We start from the raw sequence: 22,726 nt of genomic DNA, 5'->3' as shown, positions 1-22,726 counted from the left end.
CTAATAAAGACTGAAATCAATGAAAAGTGCTAGCAAAAACAAAAAAGCAAAAAAAAAAAAAAAAACGTAGTCGTTCCTCTGCACTTTTCCGTATTCGTTCCTCTATGGTTTTCGGCAGCCAGATGTATGGAAAACGTTAGAAACATTTGATTTTATCTACTTTAGAAATATCTGTAATTTTCGGGGTAATTTGGTTGCAAAAAAGGGATATATACATGAATTGAATCAAAATTTTTAAATAAAGTAAATTTAAACTAAATAACGAGTAAAGTAAACAGTTTAGGGAATAAAACTTTGCAGTTTCGTCGTCTGTCGTCGTCTGCTGTTCGTAATTATGTTTATGGCGCGCGCGCTTAGAAACCAGGAACAGCAACGGGTTTAAAGTGCAATGTGGAGTGAACTGAGACCAAAATGTGTATAATAACAATCAAATAAGCACTGTGGAGTTTCAGTTGTGATGGCAGTAAGGATAAAAACCGCCGATTACAAGGTAAGAATGAATTCAGTTCAAACCATGACCCCGGGAATAACAAGTTTCATACTTTCACTAATATAGGCAACAAAATGTTGTTTTATTGTGCTGATTACAACTGCAATCTTGAGTAAGATCAATAAACGTTACATACATACGCTAACATTGTTCAAATGAGTGCTGGGAAGGCTGGGGAAAGATGGTGGCCGTCACTGATGAGAACCGTCCATGCAAAATGTAGGGTAGAATATCACAGCAGGCCACCTACAATCACACCTAGCCACCCTCCGAAAAGTACATTATAACGCGTCCTGACACCGGAGATGGGCATCAGTCGCGACTTCTTGTTGGTGAAAAACGGAGCTAAAGACCTCTACTCTCCTTTCGAAGTAAGTATTTTCTCCAAAGTTAGAAATTAAGGCCAAATTTAAGATTTAAACAGAGGTACTGAAAGGGTGGCCTACTGCATGTGGAAATCTCACCAAAACGCTTTAGAAATTTTTACTTACAACTAAAAATGTTTCGAAGATTGACGCTCTCTTGATGTTTACGGAGTCGCTTGTGTCAACAAACTTCCCATTTCATGTGCTAAATCTGCACACCACTTGTACCCATAGACGCTGGGGCACTTTCATCACAACAATCGTAAACCCACCTCTTACCAGCACTTATTCGTACTTATTCAAGGGGACTACGGCATTCTTTGCGGCGTTTTGCGCTCTTCAATTGTTTATCAGTGTTGTCAATTGGTATGTGTTTACCCTCCAAACTAGGTATAAGACTTACACAAAACCGGGGAAATGGGAAATGAATTAGCGTATCTATGTGTAGTATATATACATATTAGAGCAATTTTATCATTACTGCATTACTATGACAACTAGAATTCATCGAAACAGTTTGTAAATGCATCGGCGTATGTGTGACGCTCCACTAGATTGGCAACGATGAGTCATGTTTCCTCACGTCGTCTGCTCGTAAGTTATACATCCGAAACATTTGTAATTTTGGGGGGTTAATTTGGTTGCAAAAAAGGGATAATTGTCGTCTGCTGCTCGTAACTTTGTTTACGGAGTGAGCGCTTAGGAAACACGAACAGCAATGTGGTTCGAGTGCACTGTGGAGTGAATTAAGACCAAAATGTGTATAATTACAATCAAATAAGCACTGTTGGATTTCAGTTTGTGATGGCAGTAAGGATAAACCACTGATTACAAGGTAAGAATGGATTTAGTTCCAACCATAACCCCGGGAATAACAAGTTTCATACTTTCACTAATACGTATATGGCAACAAAATGTTGTTTTATTGTGCTGATTGACAACTGCAATCTTGAGTAAGATCAATAAACGTTACATACATACGCTAACATTGTTCAAATGAGTGCTGGGAAGGCTGGGGAAAGAGTGGTGGCCGTCACTGATGAGAACCGTCCATGCAAAAACGTAGCCGCCATATTGGATTTCAAAACTGCCTTGAAAACATATTTTACGAAGAGCTCACATGCTTATTTTAATTCGTATGGGGCTTTCATATATCACAATATGTTGACGAAACTTCAGTCTTTTAAATGGTATGCTTAGAGTTGCAATTGTATTCATGTTTCACCAATTAAATATCGAGTGAATAAGACCCAGTCCACCGTGATGAGGGTTGGCCTGTCGTGATATTCTACCCTAGCCGCCACATTGATTTCAAAACTGCCTTGAAAACATATTTTACGAAGAGCTCACATGCTTATTTTAGTTCGTATGGGGCTTTCATATATCACAATATGTTGACGAAACTTCAGTCTTTTAAATGGTATGCTTAGAGTTGCAATTGTATTCATGTTTCACCAATTAAATATCGAGTGAATAAGACCCGTCCACCGTGATGAGGGTTGGCCTGTCGTGATATTCTACCCTAGATACGCTAATTTCACTTATTTCCCCGGTTTTGTGTAAGTCTTATACCTAGTTTTGGGAGGGTAAACACATATTTGGGGGGGGAAACATCAGTACAGGCCAACCCTCATCACGGTAGACGGGTCTTATTCACTCGATATTTAATTGGTGAAACATGAATACAATTGCAACTCTAAGCATACCATTTAAAAGACTGAAGTTTCGTCAACATATTGTGATATATGAAAGCCCCATACGAACTAAAATAAGCATGTGAGCTCTTCGTAAAATATGTTTTCAAGGCAGTTTTGAAATCCAATATGGCGGCTACGTTTTTCATGGACGGTTTCTCATCAGTGACGGACACCATCTTTCCCCGCCTTCCCAGCACTCATTTGAACAATGTTAGCGTATGTATGTAACGTTTATTGATCTTACTCAAGATTGCAGTTGTAATCAGCACAATAAAACAACATTTTGTTGCCTATATTAGTGAAAGTATGAAACTTGTTATTCCCGGGGTTATGGTTGGAACTGAATTCATTCTTACCTTGTAATCGGCGGTTTTTATCCTTACTGCCATCACAACTGAAACTCCACAGTGCTTATTTGATTGTTATTATACACATTTTGGTCTCAGTTCACTCCACATTGCACTTTAAACCCGTTGCTGTTCCTGGTTTCTATAAGCGCTTTGTTTCGCGCCAGCATAAACACAATTACAAACAGCAGACGACGACAGACGACGGAAACTGCAAAGTTTTATTCCCTAAACTGTTTACTTTACTCGTTATTTAGTTTAAATTTACATTATTTAAAAATTTTGATTTAATTCATGTATATTATCCCTTTTTTGCAACCAAATTACCCCGAAAAATTACAGATATTTCTAACGTAGATAAAATCAAATGTTTCTAACGTTTTCGTACATCTGGCTGCCGAAAACCATAGAGGAACGACTACGTTTTTTTTTTTTTTTGCTTTTTTGTTTTTGCTAGCACTTTTCATTGATTTCAGTCTTTATTAGTATTTTGAATTCTTAAATAATCGTATGCCAGAAATAAATGTAACCACTTTAATGTTTGCATGCTTTAATGTTTGCATGCTAAGAATGGCAAAATCATCGTTGCCACATTAGTGGAGGCTTCACACATACGCCGTTCCATTATCCTGTTAAGCGTCCGCCCCTGATGAGCTCGCTGCTAACGTACCGTCACGCTTTTTTTGTAATCAGGGATCATAGCACTGATGATAGTTTTTCAATTCAAAGTTAATATTGATTTATGCTTGTTATTCATACTGTAATTAACTGTATGAAATTCTCTCTCTCTCTCTCTCTCTCTCTCTCTCTCTCTCTCTCTCTCTCTCTCTCTCTCTCTCTCTCTCTCTCTCTCGGAGTCCAGTCACTCGGCAAAGAAATGTCATCTTCACTCCCGCAATTGGAAGAAAAGTTTGTATCATCACTGGAGGATTCAGAACTAGAGCTCTCATCATCAAATAGGTTATCAATATCACTCCTCATCTAGTATTTGATTGATCTCACCTAAAAGAAATATCCTCCTCTTTTGGGACATTCATTGTGAAAGACGCGAAATCCAATTTGTCTCGATAAACGCCCGAAGCATATTGAAAGAAAACCAACAGGGACAGGCAGTTTTCTAGCATAAGCGACCACCAGGAAAGAGTTGCCAGGCTGGAATAAGTTTCCCATGTGCTGAGAGTGTTACCAAATGATGTTCCTACACTTTCTATGCGAGTAAACGTATTATTACGGGGCTGACGACTTGACAAGCACAGTTAAAGTCTTGAACGTAATATCCCGTTGAAGGCGCTACCGAGTAGATCGCGGTAAACGTATTATTACGTGGGTGAACGCTTAACAGGTTATAAACTGTTTCCATGAATTCTAGTTGTCATAGTAATGCAATAATGATAAAATTGCTTTAATATTTATGTATATATACTTCCAATACATAGCCTAATTTCACCCAATTTCAACGTTTTGTGTGTAGTCTTATACCCAGTTTGGAGGGTCAACACATACCGAATGGCAACAGAGAGAGAGAGAGAGAGAGAGAGAAAGGAAAGGAAACGGCGGAGGAACGAAGAAGAAAAGGGAGGGGGGGGGGGGTGGGGGGGGGGGGGGGGGGGGGGGGGGGGGGGAGAGGGTAGGTGGAGCTTTATACGCGTGTTTCGTATCCATTTCTGCATAATGGAGTTTTTGTCTCTTGGTACAAGGACAAGTGTCGTTATTCTTTACGATTAGTGATCACGATACCCTTATAAATTACGGCACTGGTGTAATGCACTATAGCAAAATCTCGTTCGTTTAAGAGTGTTCGTTACAGAAATAGGTATTGCCCAAAAACCTGCTTGCACTGTCTCTGAAACCCATAGTAGACATGCTGCTTAGTTGTCAATCAAGTTTTTATAACCAAGTATATTTTTTACAAGCTAGCTATTGAATAAATTTTTTATTTTTCTCAGTCAAAACATATGCCCCTCAATGCTAACTTTCCTCTTTTAAAATTTAAAAACGACTTTCTGGTCATTGCAAATTCGGCCCCATAATTTCTTATGGTGCGAAAACAGACAAGAGGCCCATGGACCGAAAACGATTGCGTCACACTACGGCGATAATCCAGCAGTAAAACATCTTCATATATCCAAAAAGTAAATAATAAAGATATATATGCGCATTACGATTATAAACAATTACATGTATAGCTGATAACAATCTGCATGAATAACTGGTAAACTGTTCTGCAATGACAGTTGAGTATAGCAATTATTTACAATAGGTACGAAAGTCAATAGTGTTCGTGACGTCATAATACAGAACTTGAAAGAACGTTCTAATTCAGAAAAATAATTACTTAAATTTGAGTCAGAGTCGAGTTAACTTTTTTCAATAACGAATATTTTCAAATTAATCATCATAAATATGTAAAATATTGATGTTTTACTACTTATTTAAAAATTAGCCAAGAGCACGCTTCTCGTCATCTTCTACCCCAACAGCTGTTTACGCCTGGCTTGTTGTTGATGAGAAATCGTGTTTCGATTGTTGTGATAAAAGTGCTCCAGCGTCTGTGGGTACAAGTGTGTGCGGATTTATCACAGGAAATGGTTAGTTTATTGACACAAGCTACTCCGTAAACATCGAGATGCGTCAATCTTCTAAATACTCGAGTTGTAAGTAAAAATGTTTTGAAACGCGTTTTGGTAGATTTTGCACTACGTTGAGACCGTTTTCAGTACCCTCTGTTTAAATCTGTTTAAATCTTAAAATTGGCCTTAATTTCTAACTTTGGGGAAAATACTTACTTCGAAAGGACGAGTAGAGGTCTTTAGCTCCGTTTCTCACCAACACAAGTCGCGACTGATGCATCTCGGGTGTCAGGACGCGTTATAATGTACTTTTTCGGAGGGTGGCTTGCATTGATGGTAGGTGGCCTGCGTGGCCTCTGTGATGATCCTTTTTTTTTTTTACCCTACCAATTGACAACACTGATAAACAATTGAAGAGCGCAAAACGCCGCAAAGAATGCCGTAGTCCCCTTGAATAAGTGCTGGTAAGAGGTTGGTTTACGATTGTTGTGATGAAAGTGCCCCAGCGTCTATGGGTACAAGTGGTGTGCGGATTTAGCACAGGAAATGGGAAGTTTGTTGACACAAGCGACTCCGTAAACATCAAGATGGCGTCAATCTTCGAAACATTTTTAGTTGTAAGTAAAAATTTCTAAAGCGTTTTGGTGAGATTTCCACTGCCGTAGCCACCCTTTTCACTACCCTCTATTTTAATTTTAAAATTTGGCCTTAATTTCTAACTTTGGAGAAAATACTTACTTCAAAAGGAGAGTAGAGGTCTTTAGCTCCATTTCTCACCAACAACAAGTCACGACTGATGCCCATCTCCGGTGTCAGGACGCGTTATAATGTACTTTTTCGGAGGGTGGCAAGCGTTGATTGTAGGTGGCCTGTTTGGCCTGCTGTGATGTTTTACCCTAGAAGTTATGCTACCTACAATTCTGGGGGGGGGGGGTTATAGGTGACAAGCAGCATTCTTGTATAGCCAAACAAAGTCAAGTCAGCCTCCAAAGACATAGGCCTACCTGTGAAACTACGTCATGGCCTCGGAAGCGATAGACCTAACTAGGTAGTAGCTTTGAACTTATCTAGGCTTACTCTTTTAAGACAGTAATGACTCACTTCAAGATATAATTTGCAACAGTGGCACTGGCTGGACTTCAGACACTTAAATGCAGTCCGAGAGATAGGTAGTATCGGAACGGAAAAAGGGACCTTGAATGGCCTAAACAAAACAATAGCTAGGTACCTACCTAGACCAGAAACGGCCAGTTTATGTTTAAAAATGCGGTAAAACAACACCAACCTGCGAATTAGCACTCCCAGGGGGCACAGCGCCCGTGGACCATGATTGATTCGCCCACATTTCAAATACTCAAGTAGATTTCATTGAAAATGTAACAATAATCCCGTTTGTATATACGTTGAAGTAACTTGTCCGGTGTGCACACCATACACAACTATAAACGACAGGAGGTGGAGCCTCAAGAGACGTTTGCAGCCCTCTGGAAGGAGGACTCTTGAAACTTGAGTAATATCTCTCTCTCTCTTCTCTCTCTCTCTCTCTCTCTCTCTCTCTCTCTCTCTCTCTCTCTTCTCTCCTCTCTCCTCTCTCTCTCTCTCTCAATCAATCAATCGTTACACTAGAATAATGTTTACAAATAAACTATATATATAAATGTACTTCTTGTTGACTATTAGGTCCTCCGCAATCTTTAACTTCCTTTTATGTCATCAGATTGGTGTTTTAAATAAAGTTTCCCTACAGATTTCAAACCTTACTATTTTCTCATGCATTCATCAGTAAGACGTAGAATATTGTTTATAAACATTGTCCCAGTATCTCATAACACCGTTCTATATGCTAATCTTCTTCACTGATTTGGATTAAAACATTAACATCCTCAAATCTCCACTTAACACCAGCTTCCCGCTTCACAATGGTGTCTGGGTGATTAAAACCGCATCGTGTGCATATTATATCCATCAGCTGTTTATCGTTACTTCAATTCAGGCAGTTCACCTTTCTTTGTATCTTTGCAATGACTCCCAGTTTCCTCACGAGGGTTCATTTTATATTCAGGTATCATCTTAGCAGTGACTCAGTCATAGTCTGGCACTTTTTGTACGTATATCTTTCTCGATCCTTTGGATACATTAATATCTCTGCTTTTTGTCCTCAATGTGGTGTTGTTCCAGTTTTTCCTAACATCCATTTTATTATTGTATATTATAATAAATTTAACTATTTTTCTCAGCACTTGAAAGTATTGTTGTCATTACTATTCATATATTTCTTATCTGGGATGCAAAACCAGGGTTCCTACTCATTTGACATTCCATACTTCCTGCAACACATATTACATATTTCCTGAATACATTTATCAAGTGAAGTGATATTTCGTACTATCTACTTGAATTAATTCATACTTCACCTTTTGTTTATATGTTCGTATTTATCTAAGATAGTAGCTACTTGTCCTTTTTTATATATTGTTGCTCAAACTGCCAGTTTAAAACCATATCCTTTGCTATCTCAGTTACCTTAGTTGTGCCTTTTTTCTGCATTGCAGGCCTAACTCATTAACGTGAGGTCACTCGCTGTTTAAATGATTCTGATCGTCTACTTCCTCACCCCAAATTATTCTACGAGATGCAATACTAATTCATACCGATCCCCAGACCTCAGCACAGAATACAGTTGTATCGTCTATAGTTTGAGTCGTTTACATGGATTATCCTGTATTTTGATCAGGCGAGAAATTACATTAATACTGAGAGGTGTTATTTTTATCTGCAGTTTCACTACAAGTCTCATGTAAATAGTTTAGATAGATTAGATATTCTATTTATTCACCCCGTATTCACTTAAGATTTCCGAATTTCTTTGGGTTTGTTTACATTATCTACCGTTGACCAAATGAATGAAACTATTAGCTAAGGGCATCGGGTACATGATACGTTTCATTTAAACTTGAACATCAATATATTGTTGCGAAATGCAACAACTAACTCACAATAATATTACAGAATACATAACTAAGATTCCGTAAATAGATACTACAGTTAGTTGCTCTCGCTTTTTTTTTTCTTTCTTTCTTTTTTTACCATTGAATAATATTGTAAAGAATGTGAACTAAAACTTTTTTGAGCATTTTTTTTATCTGGTATGTAGTAAGAACTTTGAATAATTTGGTGTGGCCTCCAAGCGATTACTGCAGTACTTCAGTGACCCGGGCCCCAAATTGGCTGCAGGGTCTGTTAAGTGGACCATCACCAGGCGTTCTTGTTCACGAACGGAACAAAGTCAGGTGTTTTTCAGACAATAATTGCACTGACAGCCTTCTACAGCTCGGCTTCATACATTCTAAAATGCGAACCTTGTGTGAATTAATTTTTTAAGGAATGACTTTACATTACCCTAAACTATGCCTGCTTGTCGTTTGGTTCTAGTCAGGCAGTCTTTATAAATGAACACATTTGCTTTATTCATACTTAAAGGTGAAAATGAAAATTTGTTTGGCTGCAAGTGGAATTATTTAAGAAATATTGATAGGACAAGAGCTGTCATTACTTTGTATCAGAAGTTGATAAATAACATAAGCTTTCTGATTATAAAACATCAGAGGGAAGTTCTAATGAAGTCTTAAAATCAGAATTTTAGAAAGTAAATTGCATTTTTCCTAGCTATACAAACCCGAGGTCCTTTACTATAGGAATTACTTAAGGCGTAGCCGTAGCCTGGACACGACCGCAGATTCTTTCACAAGGCGGTTAGGTAATTAACTACCAGTCCGGTCGTTGGTAGTCCCACCGGCCGTAAACATTCCAATTTGCTTTTGGCCCGGAAGGAGCAGACGGCGAGGGGGTGTTCTCCCTATTATCCTGGTGTTGCGGATAATACAGCCGCAGGAGATTGTGTCTCGGTGGGCGGTGACGGCGTGATTCTTGATAGCCACTTCTTGGGCGTGAAAGGAGTGTAAGGACAACGCTTTTTCCATATTTTCATTGTAACCAATCATCAAGTCGCGTTGTTCTTACTTCCATCCGATAGAGCGTTCCGCGGCCTTTCCGCCGACGTATAACACATGCAATTCCATTATTTGTACGCTTTATTATATCTAAATGAATGTCTGTAAGAAAACACAAATTTACCGTCTCAGAGTCATTTCTGTTTGCGGTGCGAGACTGCACTACATATCCGTCCGCACCTGTCTATGTCAACCCAGTTTGTCTGTAAATAACTCGCATGCATAACCCATAGAATCATAAATAAAGGCTCACCTCATATCCTTAAAAATCACCTTTACATCCAAAAAAATTCAAATGACCTACGGGCTGCTCTGTGAGCAAGAGCCCGTGCTGGCATAAAGCCAGCTTAATCTTAAACAACAACAACTAAATAACTCATCAGTACCCAGCTACCTGTCTTAATCTCTGGTCCTCACAGGAGCTTCTCTTCACAAGACGCATTGTAGTCATTCCAATGTACTTCCCAGGACATCCTCGGGCGGGGCATATGCATTGGTATACTACGTTCGTCTGCTTGAGGGGGTCTCCTGATGGCGGTGAGAGGTTATTTTTCATGATTAGGTCTCTTGTTTTCCTGTTTTTGTAGTATATTATAAGGTCCACCATCTTGCCTTCTTCCATGGGGAGGATGTTCTTGATAATCTTCTTCATCGACTTCTCCCCCTCGCGGTACTGAAAGTGCATGAAGGCCTTATAATATATCTTGACGTTCTCGGTGGGGCTGGGTTGTGGGTCTTCTTTCTCATTTGAGTACCATTTTTCGAGGGCAGTGAGCACTTCTCGGTTGATGAGCTTATTGGAATATCCGCCCCACCATGAACATCAAGATATATTATAAGGCCTTCATGCACTCTCAGTACCGCGAGGAGGAGAAGTCGATGAAAAAGATCATCAAGGAGAACATCCTCCCCATGGAAGAAGGCAAGATGGTGGACTTTATAATATACTACAAAAACAGGAAGACAAGAGACCTAATCATGAAAAATAACCCCTCACTGCCATCAGGAGACCCCTTCAAGCAGACGAACGTAGTATACCAATACATATGCCCGAGGTTGCGTCTTACGAAGTGAATATCCTGTCACGTCCAAGAAGGGGCTATCAAGAATCACGCCGTCACCGCCCATCGAGACACAATCTCCCGTGACTGTATTATCCGCAACACCAGGATAATAAGGGGAGCACCCGATCCTCGCCGTCTGCGCCTTCTGGAGGCATTGCTCATCCACGAGGAAAAGCCCTCCATGAATATGACGCAGGAGGCCTTTTTGCTTCCGACTTGTATGCGAAGGAACACACCAGTAACAGCAAACTTCACCATATTGATCACGAAAACGCCCCAATTCAAGAGGAAAATAACACCGACTTTAATACCATGAATAATACCAGCAGTGACATCACGTGGCCATTGAGCAATAAAAATGAAGCCCAGCGTGATGCTATGCAGCTGAGAAAATCGGCACGCCTGTTGAGCATGCGCTCAGGAATTGGCTTCAGGCCGCAGCCAGGCAGCCAATCATAAAGCAGCTCCCATTCACTAGCCAATGAAAAGGCAGCGGCACGAAGCCTCCGCTGCACTGCCACAATAAAAGCAGACAGATTCGGCCCGTGCCAGCACAAGGCTGGCTTAATCTTCACTTCAGTCCATCACCCACCTCCTCCTAAGAGGATGTCTGAAGTTTTCAGACGAAACGTCGCGGCCCCACAAAAAGAATAAAAAGGAATAGAATTTCATTTTAATTCTACCTGCAATTATTATTATTATTATTATTATTATTATTATTATTATTATTATTATTATTATTATTATTATTATTATTATTATTATTATGTTAGTTCCAGACCTCTGAGTCTCAAGTAGACTCTTCTCGGGCTGGTTCTCAGGGATTAATCCTGAGAAGAAGGTAAAAAAAAAAAAATAAATAAAAAGAATTAAAATAAAAAAATAAAAATTAAAAGAAATAAAAAAATTTAGACTATTTAAGAAACCTGTCTTATTTAAACCATTTATGACGTTGTTAATTGAAAAATCTTTGCTTTCAGCGAGAATACTTTTCATTATTGAATTCTATAAATAAATTTATCTTTGTTGGGTCCAATTTTGGCATTCAATAAGTAAATGCTGCACTGTCATGGGTGTTTGACATCAATTGCACTTTATTGGGTCAGCATGTGGTGTTGACATCAAGTGACCATGCGAGAATCTTGTGTGTCCTATACGAAGCCTTGTTAGGATCACCTCTTTTGATCTTTCTTTTTGTGAGGATGTCCTCCATGCATACACTTCAGTTTTTATGTTTTTAAGTTTATTTGTGGTTGGCACTAAGGCCCATTCTCTTTTCCAATCCTGGTTTATCAATGGTTTAACAGATGTTATCCAGGGCTTTGATGTCCTTGGCTTTAATGTATTTGATGTGCTCTTTCCAATTAAAATGTTGATCAAATATCACTCCTAGATATTTTATTTTTGTACAAAATTGTATTTCAGTGCTATAAAGGTGAAGTTTGATTATTTGGTTCTTCAGCCATCTTTTGTCTTTGTAGAAGATGATTGCTTTTGTTTTATCAGTTGAAAATTTAAATCCATCTGATTTTTCCAACTGAATATATTTGAAATGGCAGTACTGAGAACTCTCTGAGCATGTCTCGAATTACTACTCGTATAGTAAATAACAAAGTCATTAACATATAAACTGTTTTTTACACCACTTGGTAATTTTATGGTAATGTCATTGATTGCTAAAGCAAACGATGTACAGCTCAAGACATTAACTTGAGGGATTCCTTCTTCCAGTTTATAGGTTACTGAGTAGGAATGTTCTACTCTTACTTGAAAAGTTCTGTTTGTTAAAAAGTTTTTAATAAATATTGGTAAGTGGCCTCTTAGTCCCTAGGAGTGGAGTTATTGCATGATGTTATGTTTCCATGTTGTTTCTATATAAAAAAATATAGCTACTGTTAATTTTTTTTTTTCAAAGCCTTTTTTGATATGATCTTATAAATGTGTTAAGGGATCTAGGGTTCATCTGCCAGCTATTGAACCTGATTGTGTTGGTGTTGAAATGGATTCTTTGGTTATTACATACATTAATCATGCATTACCATTTTTTCTAAGATTTTGCATAGGCAGCTTGTTAGGGATATCGGTCTATAATTGGATGGATTACTTGCATCCTTTCCTGGTTTATTTATTGGAATTATTATGGCATGTTTCCATATATCAGGACAGACACGTTTTAGCCAGATACTATTATAAAATTTTAATAAATATGATTTAGTTATAGGAGCTAATTTTTCTATCATTTCAAATGATATTTTATCATATCCTGGTGCGGAGGGATGACATGAGTTGATGGCATTATCTAGTTCATCTATGTTGAAAATATAATTATATTCCAGGTCTTCAAGAGTTTCAAAATTGAGTAGTATATTTTCTTTTTGTTTTCTGATATTTGGAAAATGCACATCTTGGCTAGAGTAAGCACTGATGTTTTTAAAATCCTTTCCAATTATATTTGATATTTCATAAGTATCATGGTATATTTTTCCATTTAGATGTATTGCACTTATTGGAGGTTTTATATGTTTTCCATTGATTTTCCTTATCTTTTGCCAGGTATCCCTTGTGGATGTGTTTGAAGATATGTTTGAGACATTCTTTCCATGATGCGATTTTTTCAGCTATTACTGTTTTTCTAAATTTGGCTGTATATTTGCTATATAGTGGTATAATGTGGTTAATTGTTATGTTTGTTGTAACTATTTTGTTTAATATGTTTATATTATAGGGCATTTTGTTGAGTGATTTAAAGCGAGTTTTGAGTCTATTAAGGTTGCGACCCCAATATATGTTTTATTTTACTTAAGGTTGTTAAGGTAGGTTGGATTCCACCATGGGACAGGGGATTTTGTGGAATGAGATTTGGTTTTTGGTAAGCGTTTATCTGCAGCAGTTATTATGAAGTTTGAGAAGGATTCACATGTAGTATTGTGATCTTCGTTATGTGGGAATGGTGGTATGTTTCGAGTGTATAGGAAATATTTATCCCAATTAGCTTTTTGGATATTATATCTTGTAGGTGGCAATATTTTGATATTACTTAAGTAGTTCAGAATGATTGGGAAATGGTCACTTGTGTATGAATCGTCTAGGACATTCCATTCTAATTTCTCGGCTACATCATTTGAACATAATGAAATGTCAATTGAGGAAAAGGTTAGGTGTGTATTTGAAAAATATGTTGGAACTTCACTTTCATTGAGACAACACAGGTTGTGTTTCATTATAGTTTTTTCTATGTTGGTTCCGGATATGTCAGTGGGGTTATTAGTATCCCATAATGGATTATGTGCATTAAAATCTCCTACTATAAGTAGGGGTTCGTGTATACTTTTGCTAATAAGTTCAGAAAAATCACTAAAATTTGCATTGAAATTTGGTTGGTTATATAAATTACAAATAGTGATTTTACTTTTGTCAGGCATATACAGTTTAATAGCAGTTATTTGATATAGCTTAGATGGTATGTTGAAAGGTTCATATGTTATGCTATTATGAACGTACTTTATAGCTGTGCCTAATTTTCCACCGTCAGTTGGTGAATAACAGGCAATTTTATAGTGCTGGATATTTGTAGGGTTACTTCCTGTATGTTGTAGACATATGCACATTGGGTTGTGGTCTCGTATGATTCTTTGTAATTCGCCCAGACGTAGTCAGGTCAAGAGGCCATTTATATTCCATTGAATAATTTAATATTCCATTATTGGGAGGAATTGGTGTTAAAATCTGTAAATTGATTGCTGATTTTACTTTGCCTCGTAGTTTATATGCATTTGAATTTATTTGTGATTTTTTAATCGTTGTATTTGTATGTTGGTTATTAAATTCAGCAGTTGTTTGTTTTTCATAATTGAATATTAATAAGTCTATTTTTTATTTTATAATTTCCTTTTTGTATTTTAAGGATTCAGAACATAATTCGTTCTCATGTTGGTGTGTTAAAGAGCATTTCCTTAATTTAGTAAAATTGTCTATACAATTCCGTCTTGGTAGTTAGTTGGTTATTACTCACAAAGCATTCATTACACCCACAAGATGAAGCATGTTTGGCGATGTTAATTATTGTTTCAGAAGTATTTGATCTAGCTTTAGAAATTTCTGTTTTGTTATTCTATTGGTCCTTTTCTGTAGTGATAAGGACTGTTGGTTTATGGGTTATTTGTTTTGTTGTTGTTAATGGAATATTTGGGTCTTGTGGATGGTTGGGGGGTGATAGTTATATTTTGGTTTGGTTTAGTGGTATGATTTTCATTAGTATTATTTGATGGGAATTGTAAAGAGTGATTAATTGTTTCTTTACGGTCCAGATGTTGGCTGTTTGATTGAGATTGAGGGTAATTGTGTATTTCCACTTGTGATGAGGTTAGTTTAATATCTTTTTTAAAATGTTCTCCTGGTGTATTTGGAGTTTCTTTGGATTGATTGTAATTTTCAATATTTACTTTTTTTCCCTTAGGTGGGGTTCGTTACAGTATTCTTTTCTTTTTGTCAGTTCGATTATTATCATCATTTAACTCCTCTTCCATTGGTAGTTCTTTTCCATGGATAACTGAATCATCTATGTTAGTGGTGGTACTGGTTGTTATAATATCACTTTTATTTTGGATTTCAGTATTATTGGTATGAAATTTAGTTTCTATGTTTATATTATCTTGTTTGTTATTGTGCTGCTTGGTGTCTTGATTTTTAGTCACATTTGAAAAGGTGGCGGTTTTGGATGGATTATTAACTCCTCTTACTTTTAGCTCAAGTCTGGCTTCCATGACTGACATTCCTGTCCTATTTATTAACAACTGAAGTTCTGTGTTGTATTGGCAAAATGAGCATTCTTTAGATTTCGCGTGATGGGCTAGTCCACAATTAATACATTGTGGTTGATTAGTTCCAATTAGTGGTATGGTTATCTGATGCGTAGACTGCACATATTGCCTTATTACGGCATTTTTATATGTGTCCATACCTTGAGCACTGTGTACATTGTAGCAGTTTTAGAATGAAAAGAAGAAGAACTCTATTTTGCCCAAGAATTTTGATTTTAAATGGGAGGTCTTGGCCTGTAAATTTTATTTTGGCAATGTTGATATTTTTATTCTTGTCTTACTTGAAATTGAGTATATTTCTAAATCGTGAATATTGTTAAATCTCAATTTTAAGGAGTCTAGCAGTAGTTGTTTTGATGGAAGCTCCTGCTCGATATTGGGTAGGATGACTGTACCCTGTACATAATTCAATGTTTCGTGGCTTGTAATTGTTACTTTTATATTATTTATTTCTGTTATGCTTAAAAAGGCAGTGGACTGCTTTTTATCGGTTACTTGGATAAGCCATTAATTTTCCTTGATGTGTCTGCATTCCATGTCTTGTGTTGGATATATGTCAAGTAATTTATTTTCTAGTATCGCTGCTGAGATTTTGTTGTCAGCTTTGAGGACTATAAATCTTGACCAGTTATCTGGTCCAGAGGGGTCATCAAAATGTACCAATGTGGGATTAAGTCGGTAAGTTTTGTTTCTTTTTGGTCCTAGTTTTATGCATGTTGCTTGTCTATTATGATTTTTGTATTTTTCTGTATTGCTGGGAGAATTATTTGTCTCAAATTCAGAATTATTGTTCATCATATATGGTTCCATTGTTACGATATTGGAGTTTACCAATTTATTTTTGTTTCTTTTTTATTTATGCACCCTATTTGGTTTTCTGGCTCTGCTGCTTTACTTGGAATAGGGTGTTCCTTTGTATCATTTATAGTACTTTCACTACCTGAGGCAGTAGCAAGGAAATTCGGGAGTGACGTGCCAGTAGTCATCAACTGTGCCGGAGTTTTTCCATCATGGGACCCAGGGGTACTCAAATAATTTATTTCAGTATTCATAAATTTGAGATGAGATTTAAAAAAAAAAATCTTGAAAAGATAACATTGGCCCTTCGCGAAGTTAAATCTTCTGCCAATTGCACAAGTGAGAAAGGACTCCCAAATGTCCGCATCCCACCCTACCCCAAAAAGGGATGGCATAACATGATTAGTATGGCCCAAGTGTAAGCAGAATCCGCTTGCCAGGACTAAGAGTATTACGATAATACAATTATCCCCATCCCAATCACATTATGGGCAAACTGGATAGAATGCCGAGAGTTCTGTTCTAGAACCAGGGGCCCCCCCTGGAATCCGTGGTCCAGCTCCACAGAATAGTTCCGTCTGAAAAACAGGTCCGAACATTGTCGGGTAGATGATGGATCTACCACAGTTCTCACTATTTAGCTTCGGATTTGACTCCACGATAAGCCATGATATGTTTCCTCATTTATTTTCCTTTCAAAAATTTTGGCAAAAATGGAAAAGTCCACAGGAGTTAACTTGAAAATATATAATGTCATATGGGATTCTCGGGTTCGAACCTTTGAAGAAATTCCTGAGGTTCGAGAGCCCCCTCACCACGTCAAGGTTGCCATAATGAGGGAGTCTACCTACAATAAACTCTACGGAATATACCCAGAAAATTTGACTGCCACCACCAGAATTTTTTACCAATAAAATCCAATCGACTTTGATTATTACCTAATTCAGATATGTCAACCTTCGGTGCGTTGCTCACCAGTTTAAGCAACAATGAGAAAACAATAGTAATAAAAATAGAGAAGAACCTTTATAAAACTAACGCAGCTGAGGCAGCAATCACTTTTAATAAAACATGTTTAAAAGTGTGTGTTTGTTTGTATGGTGATTTTACGTTGCATGGAACCAGTGGTTATTCAGCAACGGGACCAACGGCTTTACGACCCTCTTTTAAACAAGTCTTATTGAAAGTTATTGCTGCTTCAGCACTGTTGGTTCTATAGAGTAACTTCTCTATTTTTCTTATCAGTCTTCTCATGGTTGCTTAAACTGGCAGGCAACATGCCGAAAGGGGCTGTCAAAATTTTGTTTATTATACATATACAATTTTTCTCTCTCTCTCTCTTTTCTCTTCTTCCTCTCTCTCTTGCTGACGCATTTTGCCCTACTCCTCTGGGCATGGTCACAGCTAGATTTGCTGCTGGACTGAAGAATGGTCTTGTTGTTGTTTTTGATTAAACTGACCTTGTGTCAGCACAGGCTCTTGCTCACCGTGCAGCCCATAAGAGAATGGTGGCGAGACCTGCTGTTTATATGCTGACTGTGTGGGCGCTCAGAAAAAGGTGCACAGTGGGTCACAGGTGAAAGCTGCGCTGTGATTGGTTGGTTGGCCGCATTGCTTCTCAAGCTAAAAATTCGCTGGATGCCTTGGGACCTTCTCGTCTGGCTATTTTCACCTGGAGCTGCATTCTTTTTGGTTGGTGTTGGGCTTTCGTCATTGCTAGTATTATTTTCGTCATTGCTGATATTACTAGTGCTAGGGCGCTCGTCTGGCTTGGCTGGGGTGCTGGTATGCGCTGGCAGCAGAAATGGCTCCTGTGTCGTACTTAAATTCGGTTTTTGGTAGAGAGTAAATAATACTTCCAGGAGGCGAAGTCGGTATCTGGTCTGGGGAGCGTCCAATTATTTTGATGTTGTTGACAATGTCCTCACATTGGACGAGCTGCTGGTGGGCGCGGAAGACATGTTGCTTGATAGCTCTGTCCTGGGCGTGGCAAGAGATTCTCTTCGACAGCCATAATGTCATCATCCCGATGTTTACTCCAGGGCATCCTTGGAAGGGGCATGTATAACAGTAGACGACATTATTCTGGTTCAGGGGGTCTCTTACAGGCAGGGCAGGGTTGTTCTTCATAATCAGTTCTTTTGTCTTCCTGTTCTTGTGATAGACAATCAGCGAGGTCTTCTTTCCTTCTTCCGTAGGAGTGACATTCTCGCTCGTGTTCTTTACATGCATTATGCATAAATGCCTTGTAGAAGAGCCGGATATCCTCAGAGGGTGGATGTTTGTCTTTTCTTTCTTCTTCTGAATACCATTTATTGATGGTAGCACAGATTTCTGTTAATCATCTTATTCGGGTATCCGTTGTTTACTAACATCTGGGAGATCCTGTCGAGTTCGTGTGAGTGTCCTGCCAGGGTGTTCGGGACGGTAGTATGAGACATATTTTTGTTTGAATTGTCAACTTTGGCGATGAAATGTTAGAATAGGCAGTTATAGGCATTTTACTTTAAGGGGTAGTACAAGGTATTTGGTGGTTATAAGCACTTTTATTTCCGCAGTAGGTTCTGGAAGCTGTTCCCACGTAAAAATGGGGTTTCCATAAAAAGAGCAAGGATAATTCTAATAAAGGCAGTCCCCGGTTATCAGCGGACTCAGTTATCGGTGATCCAGTTTTATGGGGCTTGTCTAGTGCCATAAAATTGGAGATTTATGGCACATAACGGGCCATAAGGCACCTTATGGCGCCAATAACTGGTTATCGGTGCCATAAATCTCTGAGTTTTGGTTAATGGTGGTTTTCGCTTATTGGCATGCCCCCAGAAAAGGAACCCCCGCTGATAAGCAGGGAGTGCCTGTAGTAAGCTGACCTTCATAACCAAGAGAACCAAAAATTGTTCAATGCTTACCAGTTGTAGGACTGCATTGAATTCTGACAGCTCGAGACCAAAACCTCTGATTATAAGATAATTTCTACAGTAATTAGTTCTAGATACTTTGATCTGAATGCTTTTCTCAGATATATTACAAAAGGCAATGTTTCTCTCTATTTTCAGGTATGAGCAGTAAGAGGATATTTGACAACATAGGTGAAAAATTATACTTTATTCATTCAAAGTACTGTATGTACATAGAGAATCATAGTAGGATACCAGATCATTTTTACCTACATGGTAAATCTAGGACACCTTCCAATAACAAAAGTTGACAAATTTTCTTTACCATAAACCAACTACATATATTTCCAGTAATGCTCTTGAGATTCAATGACCCATAGTAATTACTATAATATTCCAGATTTAAATTAAGGTCAAATTTTTGGTTATCTATAAATATGTCAACAGTATTTAATAAATAACTTGACAAAGCTTATTTTTCTTGTTTTTATATTTTCCAGACATTACTAGCATGCTGTATTTTGCATTGTATAAAATGAGTGCCAAGTCTTGTCTTGTAAAGTCTGAAGAAAATACCTGTTTAATTTTGGCAATTAGAAAAATAGTCCATATAAAAACTAGAATAATAAACATTAGAATATCTTAGTAATTCTCAAACGGAAAACCATACTTTTCGATAAAAAAAAATACTATATAAAATCATAAATTTTAAAAAAGGGAGCTCTCATTAAGTTGCTATTCATGATTACATTTATATAGTAAAAATTACACATGATACCAAATACTGTTGACAGAGGAGTGAACTTGTTACATAACCAACTCCATAATGGGAAAAGCTAATACAGAACTGTCAATATTATATGACACAGCATTGTAAAGAAAAGTATACAAATCTTATTATTTTTATCATGAGAAATACATATCTATGAGAACAAAAAACAAACAACACAAACACACACACACACAACTCCCACTATGAAAAATAAAATAAAACAAATAAAGAACATAAAAACTTTTAGAGATGATCATGCAGTGAATTTTACACTATGCCCTTTTTATGTCCATAAAAATTATAATTTATTTTAAAATAATGAAATATTTGATTTTGAAGTGATGGGTGACTAATCTTGTACCTTGACAAATGGATGGCTTGACAATTAGTACCTATATTACATGTTCCAAAATATGATAAAACTTTGAAAGGTTTACATGTTCCAAAATATGATAAAACTTTGAAAGGTTTACGTTCCAAAATATGATAAAACTTTGAAAGGTTTTCATGCTCCAAAATATGGTAAAAATGTGAAAGGTTTACATGTTCCAAAATATGAAAAAACTTTGAAAGGTTTACATGTTCTAAAATGATAAAACTTGAAAGGTATACTTTTTGCTCTACTAAAACTGAAATAGCTGAGATTACAGAAGTGAAACAAATCAAACATTTCATACAAATTTAAGTGTTAATGGCATTACCTCTAATTCTATTTCTATGAATACAGAGCAAAATTTCTGTCTTCAAATGATAAAATCCACGAGTCTTGTATTCAAACTGTATACAGTCACTGGCACTTAACCTAACAGACTTCAAACTTATCAGATTAGTCCAAGTCTGGAAAAATATATAAATATATATACTTTATTTCATACTAATGGAATATTCTAGTAGCAAGAGCTGTAAGACAGAGCAGATGCTGAAATGAACACAACTGTTACTATCTAATTGTGTAAGGTGGCTTCTTTGTTTCCAGGGTAACTGGCCCATCATGTCCTGCTCTGCACGTTTCTTTCTATCATTTTAACACTTAACAAATGTTTGTCTGCCTTGTAAAGAGCTGCTTCATATCAAAAAGTGATATTCCATGTCTAGCCTAATTTGTGGCATAACTGCCTGGCTGAGCCAGTTTACTGCAACCATGCAATATACTACACAGAGGAGTCTAAATCTATATTAGGCATGGGTTTTGCAACCATATTGCCCAACAAAATATGTATACCAATTTTCCTTCCCTATCAACTTCTGTGTTCACAGCAGAATTATGTGAAATAGGACTACAGTATAGTTGTTAAAACAAAGTGTTGAAGAAACCCTTCAGAATTATAAATTAAACAATACACTCATACAACAAATTAAATTTTCACTTCACATATTATATTAATTAAAAATGCAGATACTAATAGAAATGAAGAAGCCAATAAGGCAACCAAAGCTTCAACTACTCTGAGAAGTTCATATGTAAATATTCCTGTATGTAGCACCTCAACTTAATGGATTTTAATACTTAGGTCCATTATTTGGATGATTTTCTTTTGCCATGCTGCCATTTTGGATATTATACATTTTTGGATAAATGTCTTGAATTGAATGTTAACTGTTACATATTGTTTATAGGTTGGAAACTAAATTGAATTGTTAATAGTTGTAAGATATTTTGAAAATATTAGTGCAGGCTATAATATAGGTATGTACTTTGTTACTTACCTAGTAAATTTTGTTACTCATCAGCCCGACTTCCACAGTCATAAGTTGAGGTGCTACTGTGCCGAGTTTAGGAAGATTCACCACCAATCATTATCATCAAAAATTCCAAATCAAACAAATCGCACACAAATAATATGTTCTTGTATATTGTTAAAGATAACAAGTATATACTGAAGCAAAACAGTAAAATCAAGATATATATTTAATTCACTTTATGGTACGTAGCTGTAAATTTTTTGGATAGAAGCAGTAAAATCAAATACGTATACGTATATAGGAAAGATACAAATGCTAAAAGTAAAAATTAAAAGAATGTATTTGCACATAAAATAATAAGTAAGAAATGTTGAGCCACTCTATGAAAATGGTCACCAACACTATCTGGATCACATTTCTGAATAAGTCTGAATCTGTTGGGCATAATCATGATATTTTTTCTTTGTTTACAGGTTTTTTTACCAACTATATACTGCTCAAATGTAACTTCATTTCACCCTTCCACAGAATTGCTTGTATGTGGGTTAAGTCATGTACCACTAAGCCATAAATGTTCCAAAGTTTCTGCTATTTCGACCCCAGTGGTATCCAAAACATGATTATGATTACTGACTTACAGATGTTTTCACCAACTGTGGTCACTTACACTGGACCATCCTTCACTTTATATTTCTTAATTTTGGTTTTCTTTTTAATACATATAATTATCAATGTGCTGATGTGTACAAATTTTTTTCTTTCCTTTTTATGTCTCAATAAAATGAAATTCTTTACCAAGAAATGATTTATCAAATAATTTTACTAATACCTCTGTCTGGGTAAACCTAAGGGCTACTTCCAGAAAATCTCCAATATTAATATTACGTACTACTCCAAGGTATTGACTCTTTGCGGGAGAGTTATTTGATACTAAAATCAGTTTAAAGAACAGTTAAACTATCTATAAATAAAATAAATTCTTTTTAATCATGAATAGCTTAACGGTGATTTGTTTGACAGTGAATATGTTTGGTAGTGAATTGTTGACTGAATTGTTGGTAGTGAATTTTTCAGGTATGTACTGTACTAATTCTTGGGGTGACTTAACAGCGAATTTTCTGGATAGATGCTGTATTGATAATATAAAATCACTAAAACTTCATTGCAAATGATAAACAGCAGCATACTGCATAAGGAATAGTGAGCATGACAGTAA

General features: G+C 36.8%; 2 protein-coding genes across 2 annotated transcripts in view; one reads left to right on the top strand and one right to left on the bottom strand.

Moving 5' to 3' along the window:
• The window catches only part of LOC135211968 (actin nucleation-promoting factor WASL-like), a 77,297-nt gene extending 70,393 nt beyond the window's left edge, over window positions 1-6,904 (bottom strand). The window contains exon 1 of the mRNA XM_064245223.1: window positions 6,755-6,904. The gene's annotated coding sequence lies outside the window, so the exon portion shown is untranslated. The remainder of the gene's footprint in view (window positions 1-6,754) is intronic.
• Window positions 1-22,726, top strand: part of LOC135212186 (kelch domain-containing protein 3-like) — a 109,982-nt gene that overhangs the window by 26,925 nt on the left and 60,331 nt on the right. The window lies entirely within an intron of this gene.

This window comes from Macrobrachium nipponense, chromosome 40, assembly GCF_015104395.2.
Source record: "Macrobrachium nipponense isolate FS-2020 chromosome 40, ASM1510439v2, whole genome shotgun sequence".
NCBI lineage: Eukaryota > Metazoa > Arthropoda > Malacostraca > Decapoda > Palaemonidae > Macrobrachium > Macrobrachium nipponense.
This window is presented reverse-complemented; position numbering and strand designations above follow the sequence as displayed.